At 38.5% G+C, this 6,000-nt stretch overlaps 1 long non-coding RNA gene across 1 annotated transcript in view; it reads right to left on the bottom strand.

The window, feature by feature from the left end:
- Positions 1-4,530: 4,530 nt before the first annotated feature.
- Positions 4,531-6,000, bottom strand: part of LOC134739928 (uncharacterized) — a 118,611-nt gene continuing 117,141 nt past the window's right edge. The window contains exon 4 of the long non-coding RNA XR_010127084.1: positions 4,531-4,745. This is a non-coding gene — a long non-coding RNA (uncharacterized LOC134739928). The remainder of the gene's footprint in view (positions 4,746-6,000) is intronic.

Raw genomic sequence — 6,000 nt, 5'->3', positions numbered from 1 at the left:
AATGTAAAACCCCATTTTTTGGAAAGAAATTCAAGCCACTGCAGAAATTTGCAAAAGTAAAGAGAAGCTAAATGTTAATAGCCAAGACAATGGGGAAAATGTCGTCAGGTCATGTCAAAGATCCGAGACAGGTCCTTCCATCACAGGCCAGAAGCCTTAGGAGGAAACAGTGGTTTCATGGTTGAGGCCCAGGGCCCCACAGCTCTGTGAAGCCTTGGGACTTGGGTTCCCTGCATCCCAGCTGCTCCAGATCCTGCTGTGGCTAAAAAGGGCCAAGGCACAGCTTGGGTTATTTCTTCAGAAAGGGCAATCCTCAAGCTTTGGTGGCTTCCATGTGGTGTTGGGTATGCGAGTGCATATAAGACAAAAGTTGAGCTCTAGGAACCTCTGCCTAGATTTCAGAGGATGTATAAAAAATGCCTCGATGTTCAGGCAGAAGTCTTCTACAGGGGCAGAGCCCTCATAAAATGCCTGTGATAGGACAATGCAGAAGGCAAATGTGGGGTTGGAGCCCTCACACAGAGTCCCCACTGAAGCTGCCTGCTAGAGTTGTGAGAAGGCCACTATGCTCCAGACCCCAGAATGACAGATCCACCATGAGCTTGCACTGTGCATGTGGAAAAGCCACAGGCATTCAATTCCATTCCATGAAGGAGCTTTCAAAGGCCATAAGGACCCACCCTTTGCATCAGCATGGCCCCACATGTGAGACATGGAGTCAAATGAGATCATCTCAGAGCTTTAAGAGTTACTGACTGCCCCGTTGGAATTCAAACTTGCATGGGGCCTGTAGCTCCTTGGTTTTGGCCAATTTCTCCCATTTGAAATGGGAGAATTTATCTATAGCCTGTACCCCCATTGTATCTTGGAAGTTACTAACTTGCTTTTGATATACAGGCTCATAGGTAGCAGGGATTTGCCTTGTCTCAGATGAGACTTTGGACTTAGACTTTTGGGTTAATGCTAACATGAGTTAAGACTTTGGGGGACTGTTGGGAAAGCAGGTTTGGTTTTGAAATATTAAAAGGGCATGAGATTTGGAAGGGGCCAGGGGCAGAATGATACTCATGGTGTTCTCATGATAGTGAGTGAGTTCTCATGAGATCGGATGGTTTTATAAGTGGTAATTTTTCCTGCTCTCCTTCACCTAGTGAAAAGAATACCTGCTTCTCCTTCACCTTCTCCCTTTATTGTAAGGTTCTTGAGGCCTCCCCAGCCATGCTGACCTGTGAGTCAAATTAACCTCTTTTCTTTATAATTTACCTAGTCTTTGGTGTGTCCTTATAGCAGTGTGAGAATGGTCTAATAGACATGGTAACTTAATAACAAAGGTATCATTATTGTCCTCAATTTATAAAGAAAACAGAGCCAGTGAGAGAAATAAATTCCTCACAATAGCAGAGCCAGTATTAAAACACAAGCAACTTTGACTCCAGAGATAATACTCTTGAAAACAACAATAAAAACACTTTCAAACAGAAAATAAGGTACCTTTAACATCCATTCTTAAAAATTTAACAAAAATGAAAATAGATAGATCTGTATTGTTATATATGTATATGTGTGAATGTATATTATAAATAAGAAATACTTCATATAAGCCAGAAAAATATAATTATTTTAATGAATAAAATTGAAAAGCAGTTCAATTAATTATTGTTTGCAGATGATATGTTCATTTACTTAGAAAGACAACAAAAGCAACTGAAAGGCAATTTTAGAAATCTATTCAGGTGGGTAGGCAAAATTCTTAAATGACCCTCAGGTTTCCACTTGAGTGCACACCTGCTGTGTAATCTTTTCTCCTGAGTGTCAGAAAATGTGTGACTGTGGCAGGACATTATTCATGTAATTATGTTACTAATGTGTTGGCTTCCTGTTTATCATAAGAGGGATTATCTTGACTAGACTAAACTTAATCAGAGGTGCTTTTAAGAGAAAGAGCACATCATAGAAGAACACCCTTGCTTCCCTGAAATTAATCAATCATCTTGGTAAGTGATGCCCTAAGCTGTTTATGGTGGCCACATGGAAAGGGATATATTTGTATATTGTCTCCATTTCTGCCTTCAACCTGTTGCTTTCAATAGGGAGAATAGGAGGATCTTATGGCAGAGGAAAAAGAAGGGATCTCATTTATGCAGGAAATAATCACCCCTCACCTGGGACAGCTTAAGAAAAACAGACCAGAACATGATCACATCAATGGGAAACAAAGGTAACTTGATTGAAAGGGCCTCACTGGCATTATGAAGCAATGCGTGCATAGCCAAAGTAAATGATCAGCCTCTGGGATACCAGTAGTCTACCAACAAGGCTGTATTCATTCTCATTCTGATTAAATTAGCATTTCTGCACCATTATGGTAACTCAGTTTTACGTAATTCATGACAAGAATACTGGCAGGGTGCAGTGGCTCACGCCTGTTATCCCAGCACTTTGGAAGGGCAAGGCAGGCGGATCACCAGAGATAGTTCGAGACCAGACTGATCAACATGGAGAAACCCCATCTCTACTAAAAATACAAAATTAGCCAGGAATGGTGGTGCATGCCTGTAATCCCTGCTACTCAAGAGGCTGAGGCAGGAGAATCGCTTGAACCTGGGAGGCGGAGGTTGTGGTGAGCCGAGATCACACCGTTTCACTCCAGCCTGGGCAACAAGAGTGGAAACTCCATCCCCCGACCACCCCCTCCCCGCCGAAAAGAAAAAGGGAAAAAAATATGCAGTCCAGTGAGAACTATCCTAGAATTGAATTTATCATGAAAAAGCATAGCCAATTATTTAATTTCAACACTGGAAAATGTTGAAAAATTAATGAATTCATAAATAATCTGACTTTCTAATTTTAGAGTATTCTACTATTCTGTAATACAATATTGAACTTTGGTCACCTTAACATGAATATTTCTTGGATGCATGAATTATTATGTAGATAGTTTCTCTTCTACATTAACACAATCAGACAATTAGAGCAAACAATTAGAGAAAACATTTGAAATAAAAGTCATCAGATCCACATTTTTAAATGGCTTGGCATAATTGCCGTGCTCTTTGAAAGAACCAAAGACAAGATTTTGGCTTAGACCAATTATTAAGTCCTTGACCTTTTGAAATCTAATATCCTGGCTAAAAAATTAGGAGGGAATATTTTGTAGGTGGCTGCCTAGAGTGTCCAAGGCAATATGAGAAGAATTTTGATAGTTAAGCAAGAAAATGCATACTACATACACACATTACTCTTCTCTTATTTTCTTTCACATTGAAAGTTTAGAAATTGTGAATCTAGTCCCTCAATTTAGGGTAAATTAACAAAAGATTCATGTTTTAACTGAGCAAGTTATTGTATGAAACTTATAGGTAACAGAAGTCATTATCTGCAAAAAAAATAGTGTGACTAGATTCAGTAACTATCTAGCCATGCAAATGATAGACCAACTAGATTAAGATCCTAACAGGTGCATGTAGAAAGCATTTATGTGCAATGTTGTGACCCTCCCCCAAACACCTTTTTCTGTCTTCTTACGGAGATACCAATTTTTCCTGAATGACTCAGTTTGAATACTGGGAACTGAGAATGCTCACTGTTCAGAGTCGATTACTGGGAACATAGTTAACACATTTCTTCTATATTATGAAGACATTTTACGAATCTTACACTGCCTCAGAAAGGCTTTTTTTTTCTTTTTTCGAAGTTTCACTCTTGTTGCCCAGGCTGGAGTGCAATGGCGAGATCTCAGCTCAACTCAACCTCCGTCTCCCAGGTTCAAGCCAGTCTCCTGCCTCAGCCTCCCGAGTAACTGGGATGACAGGCATGCGCCACCACGCATGGCTAATTTTGTATTTTTAGTAGAGACGGGGTTTCTCCATGTTGGTCAGGCTGGTCTTGAACTCCCAACCTCAGGTGATCTGCCCACCTCAGCCTCCGAAAACGCTGGGATTACAGGCGTGAGCCATCGCACCCGGCCCAGAAAGGTTTTAGTATGAAACATGAAAGGATTGTTCATGTATAACACTCCATTTGAATTCATGGAAATTTTCAATATGCCATTTAAGTCAGAGACACTGAAATGTCAACCAAATTTCATAAAACATATTTGAATGAGATCAATTCTTTCTTAGCTGAGAATTTTATTTCATCAGTAAATTTAGAAGAAAATAATAGATGTGTTAACTTTGGGCCATATAACAGTGTTTGCCACATGGGAACAATTCAGACAAGTGCTGTTCATCATCACTCTTAAAGTAGCAATAGCACCACATCAGGAGGCACTGAAACAGTGAAGAAGGGTGATACTTATATGGAATACTTGTATGAAGTACAATTGTTAATAAAAAGCAGCATTTGATATTGTACAACTATAGGTAGACGATTAGTATGAGATAAAAATATTTTTACTTTAATTGACAGAATAACTTTATCCACAGTATTTCAATTTCAAATAACTTTTTTGCTGTATATTTGCTGGTTTTTTATTTGCTATTACCTGAGCTCAGTAGGAGTCAATAAAATGAATCTTTATTTTACCACAAGAATTTTATTCATGCATATGCTTAATTTGCTGAAAATATGTTAGCTTTCCATGAAAGATTTATAGTTTTATTGTGTCATTTTTTGCTCAGAAGTGGCTGTCCTGCCAGAAAACTGCTGTTCTCAGCTCTGTGCGCATTGACTCTGCTCAGCATAGTGACTGGAAGTGATGTGTGGTTGAAAAGCAAATGTGTCTTCTTTGCATCTTTTTTCATCTATTGGAGGAAGAAAGAGGAGAATGCAGATAGAAAATTTAGAAAAATAATCTAATCTCCAAATAATCACAAAGAAGTTTTCTTAACCAGAAATAAACCAAAGGGGATGGTGGTGTAAGCAGAAAATGTATTCTTCTGCTAAGCCTTTGAAATTATAGGGTTTATTAGTATGATAATCTGCATTGCTTTAACAAACATATTAGTCTTTCAGTTTTAATTCTTCTGGATACAATTCAATTTCCTGATGAATCTGAACTGAGAGGAGAATAACTTATTTGTCAAAATTAAAGATGTGGGAAAAAATATGTTGACTAACATAAGATACTCAAAAAGAGACAGACAAAACAGAAAGTAAAATGATGTTCTTCAGACACAGAAAAGAGAGAAAGAGAAGACAATTTATTGAACATTAGATTGTACTTTTTAAAGATAAAATTATCTAGATATCTGTTTCATATAATGTAAATATACTTAAAAATACTAAACATATAGCTTAAGTATACAACTTTAAAATGTTTAAGATGGTAATTTTATGTTTTTAATCACAAATATTTACATCTCTCATAAAATAGTTACATTTTTCAAAAATTACTTCAAATAATAAGGATTTTTCTCACACAATAACATAGATTCAAACAATAAATAGATGGTAATTTTAGACTGCCTTTCTGACTACTCATGCAGACAATAAAACGCTAACAACCACCCGAGAAAAGAAATAAGCAAGATAATTAATAAACAAAATGGAGCAATATTTATACATGCAAATATTAGTAACTTTTATAGGCAATAGAAATGTCTGACTTATGAGGCTGGGTGCGGCAGCTCACACCTGTAATCTCCCAGCACTTTGGGAAGTTGAGGCAGGTGGATCACGAGGTCAGAAGTTCAAGACCAGCCTGGCCAGCATGGTGAAACCCCGTCTCTACTAAAAATACAAAAAAATTAGCTGGGCATGGTGATGCGCATCTGCAGTCCCAGCTACTAGGGAGACTGACACAGGAGAATAGCTTGAAGGGAGGCGGAGGTTGCAGTGAGCCCGGATCCTGCCACTGCACTCCAGCCTGGGCTACAGGGTGAGAGAAAGGAAAGAAAGAAAAGGAAGGAAGGAAGGAGGGAAGGAAAGGAGAGGGAGGGAGGGAGGAAGGAAGGAAGGGAAAGAAAGAAGAAAGAAAGTCATGAAGTCCTTGCCCATGCCCATGTCCTGAATGGTAATGCCTAGGTTTTCTTCTAGGGGTTTTTATGGTTTTATGTC

The sequence above is a fragment of the Pongo pygmaeus genome, chromosome 6 (assembly GCF_028885625.2).
Source record: "Pongo pygmaeus isolate AG05252 chromosome 6, NHGRI_mPonPyg2-v2.0_pri, whole genome shotgun sequence".
Classification (NCBI taxonomy): Eukaryota; Metazoa; Chordata; class Mammalia; order Primates; family Hominidae; genus Pongo; species Pongo pygmaeus.
Note: the sequence above shows the minus strand (reverse complement) of the source record. Positions and strands in the feature narration are given on the sequence as shown.